This window comes from Haemaphysalis longicornis, unplaced genomic scaffold (genome assembly GCF_048455015.1).
Source record: "Haemaphysalis longicornis isolate Haplotype H1 unplaced genomic scaffold, Haemaphysalis longicornis Haplotype H1 scaffold_13, whole genome shotgun sequence".
NCBI classification, from domain to species: Eukaryota; Metazoa; Arthropoda; class Arachnida; order Ixodida; family Ixodidae; genus Haemaphysalis; species Haemaphysalis longicornis.
Window position 1 is genome coordinate 93,010,419 of NW_027526233.1, and position 15,403 is coordinate 93,025,821.

The 15,403-nt window shown below is 49.5% G+C and overlaps 1 long non-coding RNA gene across 1 annotated transcript; it reads left to right on the forward strand.

Annotated features, from left to right (window-relative positions):
- Window positions 1–777: 777 nt before the first annotated feature.
- On the forward strand, window positions 778–3,708 carry LOC144164147 (uncharacterized). The gene is made up of 2 exons (XR_013321075.1): window positions 778–1,316; window positions 2,736–3,708. It is a non-coding gene; the product is annotated as an uncharacterized LOC144164147 (long non-coding RNA).
- Window positions 3,709–15,403: the final 11,695 nt, after the last annotated feature.

The following is a 15,403-nucleotide window of genomic DNA, read 5'->3' on the forward strand; positions in this document are numbered from 1 at the left end:
GAAGAGTAGAATTGCAATTTCATTCTTGTCCAGTGCGGGAGTAAGCATGGAGATGCACTCCTGCCATCTGCGCACACCAACTCATCAGCGATGTTTTATTTGCATACGAATATATTATATAAAGCGGATGTGTAAAAAGCGCCCGATTACTTCTGCCGCGCATTCTAAACGTGCAAGAATATGAATTCGTGTAACGATTGCTCGCAGCGTTCAGTGGCGGCAGGCGGCAAACCGAAGGAACTAATCTACGGACCGCTGCAGACGGTCGCTTTGAAAGAGTTTGATAGACGTACGCTTGACCCGCGCCTAGTCGAGCTAAAAAAAAAACGGATTGTAAATCTGAGATCGATTGAGAAAAATGGTGTTGCAAGAAGTGAAGCCCGCGCTCTTCTGATAGCTCAAGCTGCAAGCGCAACGCGAACCCGACCCAACAACCGTGGCTAGTGTCGCCGAGATAGGCATGTACATACGATAGCTTTTATTAGGTTAAATAAAGGAAATCCGTATACATAACTGGTACTAACAGCAATATGGGGCCTATCTGCAAGATCGGAGTGTGAGGAACAGGCGATACCACTGCGAGGGCATCTCAAATACACCCTCTACGGTGAAAACTATCTCGTCGGCTGACGAGCGACGATAAAAGCGTACACACCGATCGGTTGCTGGAACTCAAGCGCCTTTGTTAAGCAAAGAAAAATGATGACCCCCCCCCCGCGGCGGCACAGGCGCGGATCACGATACGTAACGCGTCATACATCCGGGGTATCAGGTAACGCGAACCGCCCGAGCAAGCGTGAGAAAGGCACCTTCAGCGAGCCACGAAGTGCGCGTGTTCTGCAAAAACCTACACAGGCGGTGAACCCGCCAAGGCCGGACGGGCGACTTACAGGCCGCGCCAGACCGTGATGTCAATGTGCTACGAACGAAGTGGGCTTTCAAGCAGACGCTTCGTGCAACATGGGAAGTTGGACCTGCCCTTATCGTCATACTTGCTTCGACACAGTATACGACGCGTGTTGGCTAACTGCTGGCCGCTTGTGCGTCAGCGCGACATCACGCACACGCAAGTCGTATATTCGTTCATTCGTGCGTGCGTGCGTGGTACTAGTTTTTCTTTCGGACGAACATCACAGCGGCGACAGCGCTGAGGCCGATTTCGGAACTATGCGCACTGTGTAGCGATGCGCGCGCTATGGCCGGACGGACTGTATCCGCGGCCGTCGCAGGCTTCGCTCCTTGAGCTTGGGATCTTTCGCAGCTATTACGACCTTGGATTTATCTACCGGACGAAGAAACGTTGGCGGGAAGTAGAGGTAAGCCATTAGTTAACCTCGTATTCTTGTCTTGTGTATTTAACGTAGCAGAGTTACTCTCGGTACTTCGGTCCGCGGAAGCGGTTAGTCCTAACGTTTTCGTGACTGATTTTGACCGTTGCTTAGTTTTGAAGGGCGGCTTTTGTACCCGTGTGCAAACAGCGTCGATTCTTGCACCGTTTCAATCCCTTTGATTCGTGAAGTGTTGGTATCCTTGCGGAATGTTTTCGCAGGTAGGAAGCATGGTCGCGCGAGTAGTCGCAGCGCTACGCTGTACTCTTAGCTCGGCAGCTAGGGTTAGAGTGGCGGCCGTGCAGTAGCTGTGGCTACCTGCGCGGCTCCAAAGAATTGCGTACAATAGGCTGAGTGATAGGAGCGCGTCTAGCGCGTGGTAGTCACTAAATTACAATAATTTTAGTGACCGCCGCGCGTGCAGCAGCAGACTGGAATGCTGTTCAGACAAGTTTTTTTACGTTTTGCTTGAGGGTAGGATGGACGGAAATGGGACTTTTCGGGGCGTACTCAGCGCACTGTTAAGGGGTAATTACATGCGTCTAAGGCGATGAGCGACGCGAGAAACCTCACTCAGTGTGTACGGCAAACAGGTATTGTGTGCGACACAGACAAGCGAAATTTTTTTACACAGGCCGCTGACGGCGGCGACAGCGGCAGGCGACGGGCCGTCGCCGTCGCGGGTTTATTCCCGGACAGAAGCAGCCCACAAGCGAGCGGCAGCAACGACGACGAAGGGCATTGGCAGCAATGCATTACTTTTTTTCGTTTGTCGCTGTCGCCCACACTGTTTGTTGTACCCATTACATTACTTTTTTCGCGTCGGTTGTCGCCGTCGCTCGAGCGTTCTGATCGTTCAATAACGAGCCTATTGGTTCTCATCAAATGTTGCGATCTGCAGCGTGCATGCAACGAAGCGTACTCGAGAATGAAGAAAACAGTAGCTATATGACCCATTAGCAACTTTTCCACGCTAGTCTTGTCAACGTATAATTGGCCCTACGTTGCAGTCGGCTGAGGACAAAATCCAATGCAAATTATTCAGGGATTATAACCTTTAATGTTTTTATACCGGGAACGATAGCGGGGTAAACAGTTGAAGCTACGGACACGTAAGCACTAATGGGTTTGGGGCGCAGTGCGTAGGCAGACAGCTGTAGGGCGCGCTGTCTGACATGACATTGGCCAAGTGGTACAATGAGCGTGGTGGCATCCAAGGTCACCGCATCCGCATCTAGACTGGTTACTGCGCCAAGCAGTATGGCATTCCAATACGGGTTCAGTGCGTGCTCTCGGCGCAAAAACTAATCTATCACCCAATAAACTTCATTTAACGTTGCCAAACTCGTTAATATTTTTTTCATTGTAGAACTTCTCTTTGCTGTCCCCCTCTTTCTGTCTATGTAGGAACCACGGGAAGACGCTACTTGCCCGAAGATTTTTTTTTTTGAGAGAGAGGGAGAGATCCCCGAGGCGTCAGCAGCAGTGGCCGTCGCATTCAAGACACTTCTCCTCACACCCTTGGACATCGTGGATGGGTTCCCATTGCTGCTGTCTGTGTTTTGGCCGTTCATTGTGTAATACGCTTCAAAGGCGAAGCGCACCTTCTTGCTTCTGTAGACATTACTTTGGCTCAAGCACGGTGCCCTGGTCGGTACTGTTCTGAAGGCCGCCACCAACATTATGAAGCAGTCAGCTCGAACGTGTTTGTTTTTAATACCAAGTTATGCCTTTTTAAATCTTACTAGCGCATCCTCATTTGAGAACCACCCGCCTAAAAAACCCAGGGGAATGTTTCCTGCGGTGTCCTATTGTACCACCAAAATATATCTGTTGCAAAGTTGCCATATCAATGGCTTTGTATCTTTGTGTTGATTGCACCTTGTAATGCGTTAATAGTAATCCACGCTGAATTGTTTTAGTCCCAGATTTTTCTTTCGCAAAATTTATTTGTAAATATTTTTTATGTGTGCTAAATAAGAGCTGGCTTTTCCAGTCCATGTGAAGCACTCACTGATGTACTAAGGCCATTTTGTTTTATGTTAATACTGTTAACTATTTTCCCACTGCTGTATTTCTACTGACGCTTTTCGTGCTAATGCCAGTACCTTTTTATTTGTGGATGTTAATGTCATTTTTATCGTCATAATTTAATGTTTGTATTTCAGTGTTTTCAATTGCTTTGCTGCATTTTTATTTGTGAATTTTTCTTGGATGTATCCTAAATAGGCGCTACGTCTCCTGTGTGCATGTGGAGTAGGAACCGTTTTTATGCCGTGATATTTTAATTCCCAATAAATTGCATTTTGTGTTAAATTGCAGAATGAACCGATTGTTGTGGTATTTTGAAAAATAAAGTCTGAGCTTGTTTTTTCTTCTTTTCCATGTTTCAAAATAGCTTGTCCTGTTTTGTTTGCTTGTAACTGCCTGTAGTACCATCGTGGGGAAGGGGAGGGGGGGGGGGTCTAGTAGCAGGCGGAGCGAAAGCACGCTGCCTCACGGAGAATAGCAGAACGCTCTTGAGGCGTAACGAGATGCGTTCCAAGAGAGAGTAGTAGTACCCGTCTGCAGTATCCGGGAACGCCGCCAATAGAGCTTATTTACGCCTAAAGGGAGTGACGGAACGCTGCCTTGGAGATGGCATTGCAATTCCCACACAGGGTTCAAGTACTCCGCTTCGAAAGCAGCAAGTAAATCCCACGGGGAGTGTTTCGCCTCTCGTTCGGCCGCCACGCGCTACTCCTCGGAAGAGTCGCCCAATGCTTCCAAAGGGAGTGAAATATGGGACAAAAGTTTCTACTCCTAAACAGAGTGCCCAGCACTCCTCGAGTTCTTAGAGTGCACACCACAGCTTTCGCGAAGGTGAGACATGGGACGTGCACCGACTTCCACAGGTCACGGACCAACAGGTATCGGTTGCACCCCCATAAGCACCGTCTGCGCAGGATACAGCTGGCGCGTCTCGACTTTTCTTTCAGTAGTGCCTCGTGTGTAGCATACTTGTCGCCAGTGGTGTTGAAAGTGATGCCAAGGTAACAATAGCTGTGCATCGATGGAACCTCTTCACCGCCAGGCAGCAGCACAATGCGAGCTTTGTCCTCTGGGTCGGAGAAGCACAGGACCGCTGACTTGCGCGTGTTGAAGGCCAGTCCCAGTGTTGACATATGCTCAGCCGAGGCGGTGACAAGTCCCTGTAGCTCAGCCACACTTCCAGCGAGCAGGACAAGGTCATCGGCGAAGACCAGCCCCGGTAGTGTCCACATTTGCGGGAGTCCATCTTCAGAATAGGGCAGCGTGAAACCAAGTCCCGACGCAATAAGGGCTTTCTCTAGCCCCGCTACATACAGCATGTATAGCAGCGGGGAGAGCGGGCACCCCTGCTTCAGTCCCCGGTGTATTGCCACTGGCTCCGTGTGGACCTGTCCGAAGCATGCCACTGCCTTGAGGTGCCGGTGTATAAGCGCCGCAGAAGGTCAATCCATTTGGATGGCATAGCCAGCTCGCTCATGTGCTGCAGCATAAGGCCGTGTGTGACATTGTCATATGCCTTAGTGACGTCGAGAAAGCATGTCACCAGGCCGCGGGATTCTTTCCGTGCAATTTCTATGCACTGTGAGAGTACAAACAGGTTGTCCTCCACCCGACGACCCCGTCTAAATCCATTTTGCAGCTCCGTCAGGTGACCACTTTGCTCCGCCCACGCGCTCATCCAGGCCTTAAGCACTTGGGCAAAAAGCCTATACAGTACGCTGGTGACTGTGAGTGGCCTGTGATCCCTGAGAAGGCTGCTGTCACCGCCTTTCTTTGGTATTAATGACACTTTTCCCAGTAGCCATGCCTCTGGGATGGGGTCGCCGTGGATTATGCCGGTGAGGATTGCTGCAAGGTGTGCTTGCGCCACTTCCCCCAGACACTTGACCAGTTCCGCAGGGATGCCATCGAGTCCGCTTGCCGTGTGAGCCTCAATGCGAGCAAGAACACGTTTGAGAGCCAGCGGTGTCACTTCCCATTGGCAGTCAGCCATGTACGAGTCCTGTTCACTTGGCGGCTCTCCTACCGGGCTGGCTTTGTGCTGGACGTCACCTTGGTTGGGTGTATGTTCAAAGATTCTCTCAAGATGCGATGTGAGGTGCCGATGTATATCAAGCACTGTGTCACCGTCATTTCATCAGCGGCAGTGGCGATTTGCGGTCGAGTGAGGAAACATGGGTCCAAAACTTCCGGGTGCTGCTGCGGCCTGCTGTAGTGATCTCCTCCAGTTGCCTTTGGTCGTTTTCTGCGATTTTGCATTGGACCAGCTGTTGCACTGCTCGTTTGCAGCGCAGATACTCTTCCCAGGCTAGGAGGCATTCACTGGCTGTGAGATTTTTCACTGCATGCCTGTGTGCCCGGTTCGCCGCACGCTGCTTTTCAAGGGACTCTTTGATTTCCCTGTCCCACCACCGCTTTCGCTGAGGGCCTCCACGAGAGCCTGTGCGAACCTCATGCTTGCGCATGATTCTCTTGAGCTCATCGGCGAACTCCGAGTACGTTGCCTTCCTTGCGTGGATGGGGCTGCACTCGAATTCGCTGGCAACTTTTTTGTATGCAAGTGCCGGCAGATAGCGCTTTGCAGGTTTTCGAGGCTGTCGCACATGTTTTTGGTGGGGCGATGAGAGTGACAGCTTGATGCGATTGTGACCAGGCTGAAGAGGCCACCTTCGTCGATGTGGACCTGTCTGATGTGTGCTGCCAGTGAGGACGATATCAGTGCGTAGTCAATGCAGCTACGACTGTTGCGAGCACACCACGTAAAGTCACCTTCACAGTCTCCTCGCAGGTTGGCTATCTCGAGAGAAAGCTTCTCAGTCAGGCCAACCATAAGGTTACCATTATAGTCCTAGAACCCATCGATGGCCTGAATGTGCCCTTTGAAGTCTCCCATCAGGAGCACTTGTTTGTTGGTTCCCCACCGTGCCACATCCTGTTCTATGCATTGGAGTATGCTGCAGTTGCCGTCGTGTGGCCCTTGGGTGACAGCTAGGTACACAACACCGATGATCGTGGGCTTACCAAAGATGTTTCCGGTGATCCATAGATGTTCCCGGCACGATCCTTCCAATCTCGCCCTTGCATCATCGTGTCGCCACAGCACGCCCACCCCACCACCTCTGCAGTCAGCTTCCCGGTTGCAACCCGCCCAATGCCAATTTCCATGTATCGGAGGTTCCTCAGAGCCCCGAAGGTGCGTCTCAGTTACTGCATAGATTGCAATGGCCTCCTGGTCAAGAGTTGCATACAACTCTTCCCACTTTGAAGCTTTCCTTGCCCCGTGCATGTTTAGGAAGCCGATGTTTACCGTTCCTGCCCACTTTGTGCGGTGTCGACAGGAACGCTTCCTTTTTTGTTGGCCACTTTTCCGGGGGTCAGTAGGAGGTGCTCTCTCCCTCTGCGAGATGTATCTGGTCTGTTGGGTTGGGGGCTTCACGGTAGTGGCTGTGGCCTGCTGAAGAGATGGCGGTGGCGGTGGTGGGCTCCCTCGGCCATCGGTGTTGTTGTTGCAGGTGTCTCCTACTGGGTGGGCCATTTCTTGGCTAGGATGCTTTCCAGGGACTGTGCGATGAGCTGAACCAGCTCCATTTGGTGCTGATTTGTCCCGCTCTTCCGTCTCTGCTGGTTTTGGTTTACCGGCCTTTTTTGGGTATGGTGCATCACCCCTGTACCTTGTTTTGGGTTTCCACGCTTGTGCCCATGCTGTACAGGCAGCTGGCCCTCCTTGGACAGCATCCTTGTCAGTAGTTTTGGTTTCTCCAGTCGGGGTGGGCCTCCCCGATCTAAAAAACGCACCAAGGACTGTCCAATGAGTCGGCTGATGAGGCGTGTGCTGTCCTCGCTGTAATGGAAGCCATCTTTGCCATAGCCGATAGGCAGCTCTATCTTGTTCATGTCGATGAAACGTTGCCCGGTCTTCCGACACCACTTTTTCAGCTTCGCATTGGCAAGCACAATTGCAGCGCGCACCTCTCCGCCTCGGCTGGTGATCTCTGGGATGGAGCACACAGTGAGCTGTCCGCGCCGACCAGACCATTCCCGCGAAAGGATGTCTGTGATTCCCTCAGAGGTGCCTTGCAGGACGTCATGGATTCCGGCATGCAGGATGTACTGTCTCTGGGTAGATGGGGCCTTTTTCTCAAATTCAGTGGCATAGCGGACAGCTTCTGCCATCGTTGCCTTTGCTCCGTATAGGAACTCAAAAGTTCCCCGAGAACCAGTCTCGGCCATCAAGGTCTCTGCCAGAAGGCTCACATTTTTGTCGCCGGTCATCACAACCTCCCTCTGCCTGCTCTGTGGTGGGCACCCCCTCGCGTTCTGGTGTCCGTGCTGGTCGCTGGCAACCTGTGGCTTATCCGGATTCTTTCCAGCAATGGTCAGAGCCTGAGCTCCACCACTGATGCGCTCTGGGGTGTTCCACTGCGAAGCCTTGTTCCTTTCATTACGCCGCAGCTTCCGGTGCGTTTTTCCTCGCGTTCCCTTTAGCTGAGCATGTCCCAGGTCACATGACTCTTCCACATCCAGGGCATTGGGCAACTTCTCTTGGCTATTTTGTCTGAGGTTGTTCTTCGATGCGGCATTTAGTTGCGTGTCACCTTGCCCAGTCCCAAAAGCCACCTCATCTGGACTTTTTCCCGATGATTCATGTGCGGCACTTTTCTGTATATCTGGCTTACGCGCAGGGGTCCTTTCTCCCAGAGGTTTCCTTGGTGGTTCGTCCTCACTAGAGTTCGGTGCTGCACCCAGATTCGTATCCTGGAAGCTTGTTACTTCCGGTGCTGTAGCAAGGGGTTTGTCAGCGACGTTGCTCAGGTTGTTGATTCCAGATTCATCCTGCGTACTGCTGCCCGCGCCGAGCGCTTGTATAGGAAGGACTGTGGGTTCAGCTCGCCGGGGTGGCTGCTCACTCTAAACTTTTTTTCCTCCGATATACTCCCTATAGGTTCTTTTTCGCCTGTCCTCTAGTGGTCCTCCTTGTAGGAGTTTTTTTACTACATGGAACAGGGAGGTTTTGTTTACCTCCTCAAAACAGGGCGTTTTTAGGTCATAGAAAGGAGGTATTTAGGGAGTGTCAAGAAATGTCCGGGAGAATTTAGGAGGTCAAAATGGAGTATTCTTCACTTCCTGAAGGGCGTTTTTAAGTGATGTTTATGGAATTTTTAGGCGGTTGAATAGGAGCCTATTATGGCTCCCTTTGGAAGTACTTATGTTAGCTTAGGGGCGTTTTTCGGACGTTCAAGGGAAGCATTTACTTCTTTTGAATGGAGTTTGACGAAAGCTTGGGGAGTTTTGTAGGCCTTCCGAAAGGAGGTTTTCAAGGCCACACGGGATAATTTCTAGTTCCCTGCGGGAGTACTGATTTCACATGGTTTTTCTCGATTTCAGGTTTATTTCAAACGAACTTTCGCAGACAAGTTTACATGGTACATGGTGTACACAAGGAGGTTCTGAAATAAAAACTTAGGGCGACCTCCTATAAGAAAGCACAAATGTACATTGCTAAATAACACGCCAGTTAGGAATGGAAGACAGCAATACAATGCTACTTGCACAAACCGTAGAATTAATATTACTACAAGAACTGGAAATACGCGAAAAACAGAGATAGGCGGAAACACAACCGCATGGTAAGTGAAATCATTATAGAATACTATCGGATCGAGATCGCGTCAGTACTTATCAGTGCTCAGTACACAGTGAAAAAAATTGTTGCAGTGGTTTACAACAACAACAACAAAAAAATTCAGTAGGTGGTGAAATGAGCGAGAGCTGTGTGCTAGTTGAACAAATTGTAGAAACAATAATATTACAAGAACTGGAAATACTTGAAAAACAGATAGGCACAAACACAACCGCATGGTAAGTGAAATCTTTATATAATACTAGAGGATCGAGAACGCGTCAGTATTTATCAGAACTTATCAGTACGCATTAGTACTAAGTACACAAAGTGAAGAAAAAATGGTTGCAGTGGTTTACAACAACAAAACAATTTTTCAATTTGTGGTGAAATGAGCGAGAGCTGTGCAACGATTTGATATTGAAAGGTAACAAGCATTTTGTAGGTGGTGAAGGCACAAGAGATAAATGGTGTAGGAGACAGACTGCAGTGAGATGGCTATGAATAAATGAGTAATATAAAGAACGAAAAATATGCTGCGGAAAATACCAGTGCGTTTTGATAAAGACACAAATGCGCCAAGAAAAGTGACCGAGTCTGACGGGTTAATTGCAATGATATAGAACAGAATGGGTGGTATCGTGACAGCTTCTCTAGAGTTAGAACAAAAAGCCATGAAATTCGTGTTTTTCGGATATTTTTAGTTGATTCATTTCGCACCAGTTGCCAATATTATTTAAATAATTGTTTCAAGTTAAATTAGTTTGTTAATATTATTGCTTCACTGAAAGATAGCTGTATTATCAGCATACAGAACGGCCCATCAAATATCCTCTTTTCAGTAAAAAAAGAAAAAAGAAAAAGTCAGAAATATAATACGGAATTCTTTTTGACTACTATCCAATGATTACAGGATTGAAAACAAATATTAGTGAGCGATATTGATGGGATAAAAGTTAATTAGTTCTAAATCCTTCACACGTGGTTTGGTGCTGGCAAGGTCCAAAAAGGCATGTTCCACAAACGTTAGAGCTCTGTGTGCCTTCATGGGATATTGAATGTTGAAAACCCAGAACGATGCAAACAGACAACACAGTCCTCCCAGTAAAGATGATGCAGTCAAGACACGCTGGCCATCGATGTGGAGGCTAACTTCCCCGTTCACGGAATGCAGGCAGGGAGTCAGAGGAACATCTGCCTGAAAAAGCAAAAAAGAAAAAAAAATGCCCCACACGTAAAATTCAAAACAGACAGTATGGTTAAATGAACTTAATAATTCGGTACAGTAATAAAATTGTAAGGCCAGGTTCCCTGCCAATTCCAGTACCTAAATTAGGAATGCAAAGGCTTCATAAAACCAAGTGCCAGTACATTAACCGTCGTGGCTTTGGCAGCAATAAAAAAGATATCACTTCCGCACAATATACTCGAGCACAACTTTAAATGACAGTGAAGAGAAAATGCAAGCCTCTGTAGGTTGATAGATTAGTTGTTGTTTTTGACTGAAAAATACTTTGGTATTGCATGATTTTGTTAACTGCTGTCACTTGCTTTAAGATGCCAGCTTGCATCTATTCAAGTGAATGGGCACACAGTTAAAGATGCAAACCCTTACACTGCCTCTCCCCTACCATGGTGGCTCACTTTCATTGAAAAAGTGCAGCTTTTTCGAGCTGGACGGCTGTTGCAAGCCGTGGCAATACTCACTTCTGCCGGAGGGGCCAACTTGGTTTCCGAATGCAGCCTTGCCTTGTACAGCACAGCCTATCCTGCCTTAAGATCTATGAAGTCATTCAACTCGATCATGTATCAGGATCTGCAGAAGAATGTCAGCAAATAATGAATTCATGCCGGACCGGCACCCACTGTTTCAGTTATACTTGCCGATACCTCCACCTATTTCCCTCCTGGTGTTACATCCAAAGCTAATTTGTTACGGCTTGTCTCATCAAGTATGGTCATCTGTCATAACACAGCCAGTCATACAGGAAAGTCCTTCACTGGGTCAGAAAACACTTTATTTTTTTACCGTAGTGATAAACTAGGCGACTCAGTCATCCGTATTCTGACAACTTAATATTCTGTGTCACCGAGCTGACAAGCATGATTGGTGCATAAGGTCATTTGTAGCCGCAACCGCTACTACAGCCTTGTTAGCTAACGTAAACCTCGTTCATGGCACCAAATTACTTGTGATTGCATGGCAACAAAAAAAACCCGCTGAAATGGAAACGCTATTCTCGCAAACTTACCAACGCTGCATGCCACACACACCTGCCTTAGTTAATTTACCGTGATTGTAGAAGTTTCCGTCACGCAAAACCACAGTGCACTTTTTGGAGCTGCAAGCTCCGTGTCAAAATCGAGTGTCAGATGAATCGAGTAATTTTTGTGTATGGTCTTACTATTGATTATGACAAAGTTATTACCAACAAAAGAAGAGTGTGTGCATTGTTCTTCTAAAAAATGAAATCCTTTTTTATGCCCCGCAGACTTGTGTCATGCTACGGCAAACTCGGTTCTCTTCCATAAGGGCATGAATTTGTGTTTTTAATTACGTTGCCTTAGCTGGCGACTGACGGGCCCCGATTGTATACAGACCCCTCATTATCATCCGAAAGGGAATAATAACATTTCGGTTTCGAACCACGTCGCCGTCGTGGTCCACACTATATGCATTTAATCGTTCGATAGGCTCATAGCATCTTTTACGCATGTCACCGTTTCCTTAATAGGGTACGCTGTTAGATGTGAAGAGTCGACTCAAGCGAGCAAACAACCCCACCGAATCTACAGGGCACAGTTTTCGAAGGGGGTGGCCGTATGATCTGCGGCTTTCGCCGACCAGAGCGCTAAGAATGAGTCAGAGCCTTGAACGAAAACAACACAAAGACTTATATTTGGACAGGCAAGCCTTCAGGAGCGTTAACAAATAGATATTACAAAGTAGAGCAGTTAACTGAAAAGAACACGAGCAGTCCGATGCATATGAGAGACAGAGTCCCACAATATTCACCGACCGGGCCCGACGATGCACCGCTGTCGGAGGCGATTCGGCTACCTGAGTAACCGTCACGTTGCTTTGAAACGACTCCGCGCGCGACAAACGATTTCATCTCGAATGCCCTGTTACAAACCGGCCTACAAAAGAATGCGAATGCATACCCCAAAAGCCACAAACAAGTACAATAAAACGAGTGTCCGCTTTTTTCTTTGCCCGTGCGTGTACGTGCTGTGTGCGGCACGGGTACTTCGCAGTTAACCCTATCCAAACGTTTGACAAACGCATCGACTGATAACAGACCACTTATCAGCGAGCTGTCCACAGCTGTCGCCGTATCCAAATGCTGTTAGCGGCCGTTCCTCGTGTGACAGGGGCACATAAAAATCTTTCCACCAAATGGCACTACTAGTCCTTCTCAAATAAGAAAAAATTCCCCCGCATTTCCCCGAGGGGGAGAATGCGAAAGTGCGCATGCACGGTTGTCGGCCCGCTTGCGGCGCTTGCGCTCGGCCCCCGCAGCCCACCGCCTCGCCGCCTTCTCTTCCATCTCTTCCATCGGGTTTGTAGTATCACGTGTACACCACGCAGTTATCAAGCCGCTATAACGCCGCTGAGTCGCCAACGCACGCCGCTGACGACGTAGTTTGAATGCGTTAAAGATATAAGGCGCGTCACTAACGCTGATATCACGTCGCGTCCGTGGCTTGGTCGGTAGAGCGTCGCGCTGCGGCCGCAAAGTCCGCGGATCGAAACCTGGCGCCGGATGCTGTTTCTTTATAGAGGAGCACTGCGGACGCCGACGCCGCCGCCGCCGCCGACGCCGGCGGTGGATGGTTTGGGGTCGCTTATAAAGTGCACTTAAAAAAATTCTCCCGCATTTCCCCGAGGGGGAGAATGTGAAAGTGCGAATGCACGGTTGTCGGCCCGCTTGCGGCGCTTGCGCTCGGCCCCCGCAGCCCACCGCCTCGCCGCCTTCTCTTCCATCTCTTCCATCGGGTTTGTAGTATCACGTGTACACCACGCAGTTATCAAGCCGCTATAACGCCGCTGAGTCGCCAACGCACGCCGCTGACGACGTAGTTTGAATGCGTTAAAGATATAAGGCGCGTCACTAACGCTGATATCACGTCGCGTCCGTGGCTTGGTCGGTAGAGCGTCGCGCTGCGGCCGCAAAGTCCGCGGATCGAAACCTGGCGCCGGATGCTGTTTCTTTATAGAGGAGCACTGCGGACGCCGACGCCGCCGCCGACGCCGGCGGTGGATGGTTTGGGGTCGCTTATAAAGAACGATGGCCCAAGGCGAGGCTTGAAGCTCCGGCCGCACCGAGTCACCGGCCGCGCTGCGTTGATAGCACGGAGGTTGTTTACATCGGGGCAGCAAGTCGTGCCGGCAGGGCAAGTTGAGTCGCTGCAGTCGGGTGCGTTGGCGCGCTGGCACGAGAATTTCAATCGTCTATATATGTGCAAGCAAGCGAAGCAGACGAGCAGTGCAATTGTTTGCAACGGCGAGAACTGTCTTTAAAAAAAAAACAGATTGAAACAACACGGCCGCGCTGTCTGCCTGTGATCGCGCTGGCTGAAGCATCTATACGGGTATACGTACGGTATGGGGCTTGTAGCTGCATGCAACCGTCGCGTCCTGCTTACTCGTTCTAATTAGCATTAGGCCACGGTTGAAGTGCTGATACAGGGAAACAACAGAAGACTAACATGGCGACCGCCCGCTTGAGATGATTATCCCAGATGGGGAGTTTATTTTGGACGTGGTACTATACAAGGAACCGAACGCCATCTCACAAATGTTGTTAAGTGGTTCTAAATCCTCCTATTTGCTACACGGATGGGCAACGGTACTACCACGGAGGTTCGTCCACATTTTTAGACCATGCGTAGGGAGTACATTTTTTGCTATAAGTACTTTTCAGGGCACATTACTTGATTAAAACTCCATTTCCGGCTAGTTTGCGTTTACAGTGCTGTTGACTTTCCAGAGCAATTTCTTGAGCACACTCTGATGGACTGGAGGGCACGAGGGCTGACGTTGACTCAGACGGTCGAGAAGACTCCAGCTCGGGTCCAGAGCTCCGCTGCTCAGAGATCACGCCACTTCTTGCGAGCTGTGTATTCAACACCAGGATTTGCTCTTGCAGTCGGGTTATCAACTCTCGCAGCTTCATTGTCTCCATTTCCAAAGCATCCAGTTTTGCAGCAGAAGTGGCATCCGAGACGCAAAGAGTGCACATGAAGCCGTCCGCGGCTCGGGTCTCCCGGAGCGTCTTGTACCCCGTCTCGTCGAGGTACACCCACCTGTTGCAGTTGTCGCATTTTACTTGCGGCGCGTCGGCATCCTCTCGTCGCACTGTACTTCGTACCATTTTCCCGAGCGCGCCAGCGAAGAAGCGGATGGAGTCGGCGCACATAGAGGGTTGAGCGGTGGGGGAAGATGGAAGAGGGGAGCGTCCTTGAGGAGGAAACACCTGCCCCTCCGACGGGCCCGCTTTGCAAGGAACTGCAGCGACGCTGACCCTACGTCACGTATCGGGCGTCCGAACAGGCGTGCGTAGTTTTGTTGACTCCCTTTCTCACATGGGTGCACCACTTGGCGGAAGGCCGATGGCCCTGCGCTCGCGCCGCGCGAGGCCTAGCCGACCAGCACGAGAAACGAGTCGCAGCACTGTGCAGCGTACGCCTGCAGACATACCGTAGTGCATCGCTGTGGTACTGCAGTGCTCCCGGTGTCTTCACACGTAGTCGCACCAGCAGCGACACACTGAGAAAGCTTCGCTAGACAGGCTCGTGCTCCCGAGCTTCGAACCGCCGCCGTGCTTCGAACATCAGCAGCTTGTACTGCCCTCTTATGTTGCAGTTACGCCCAACAAATAATTTTTATTTTATTGCCAAACATAAAAGCAAAATACTGCACGTTATTTGCACGATCCGTGATCGCTTACTTGGAAACAGTTGTATCTATAACTTGTTTCGGTACACTGTAAAAAAATGGCAAATTTTACGGAGGAAGCTGCTGCTAAAATGTTGCCGGACACATTTCCGTAATTTAGACAACGGAAATAATTTTTAGAACAGACTTTCCGTACTACGGAATGTAACAAAACAAACACTCCGTTTCAAAAAGCACGTCTTTCCGTAATTGAAAGCACGTCTTTCCGTAAAAGAAAAAAAAATACTTCGACGAGGAATCGAACCCGCGACGTTGATCGAATGGGCACGATGCTCGACACCACTGCACCACCGCACGATTTTTTTTCTTTATTGCATATGGAACAAACAGTCACGTCAATGTCTACTATGCTGGTTTAAAACACATCAGTGTCGTTTTAAAACCCGCTCACCGAACTTTGGTGGGCGAAAACTATCATAAACATCGAAAGAAGACAATTCTTCCAAAATGGGTAACCACGTA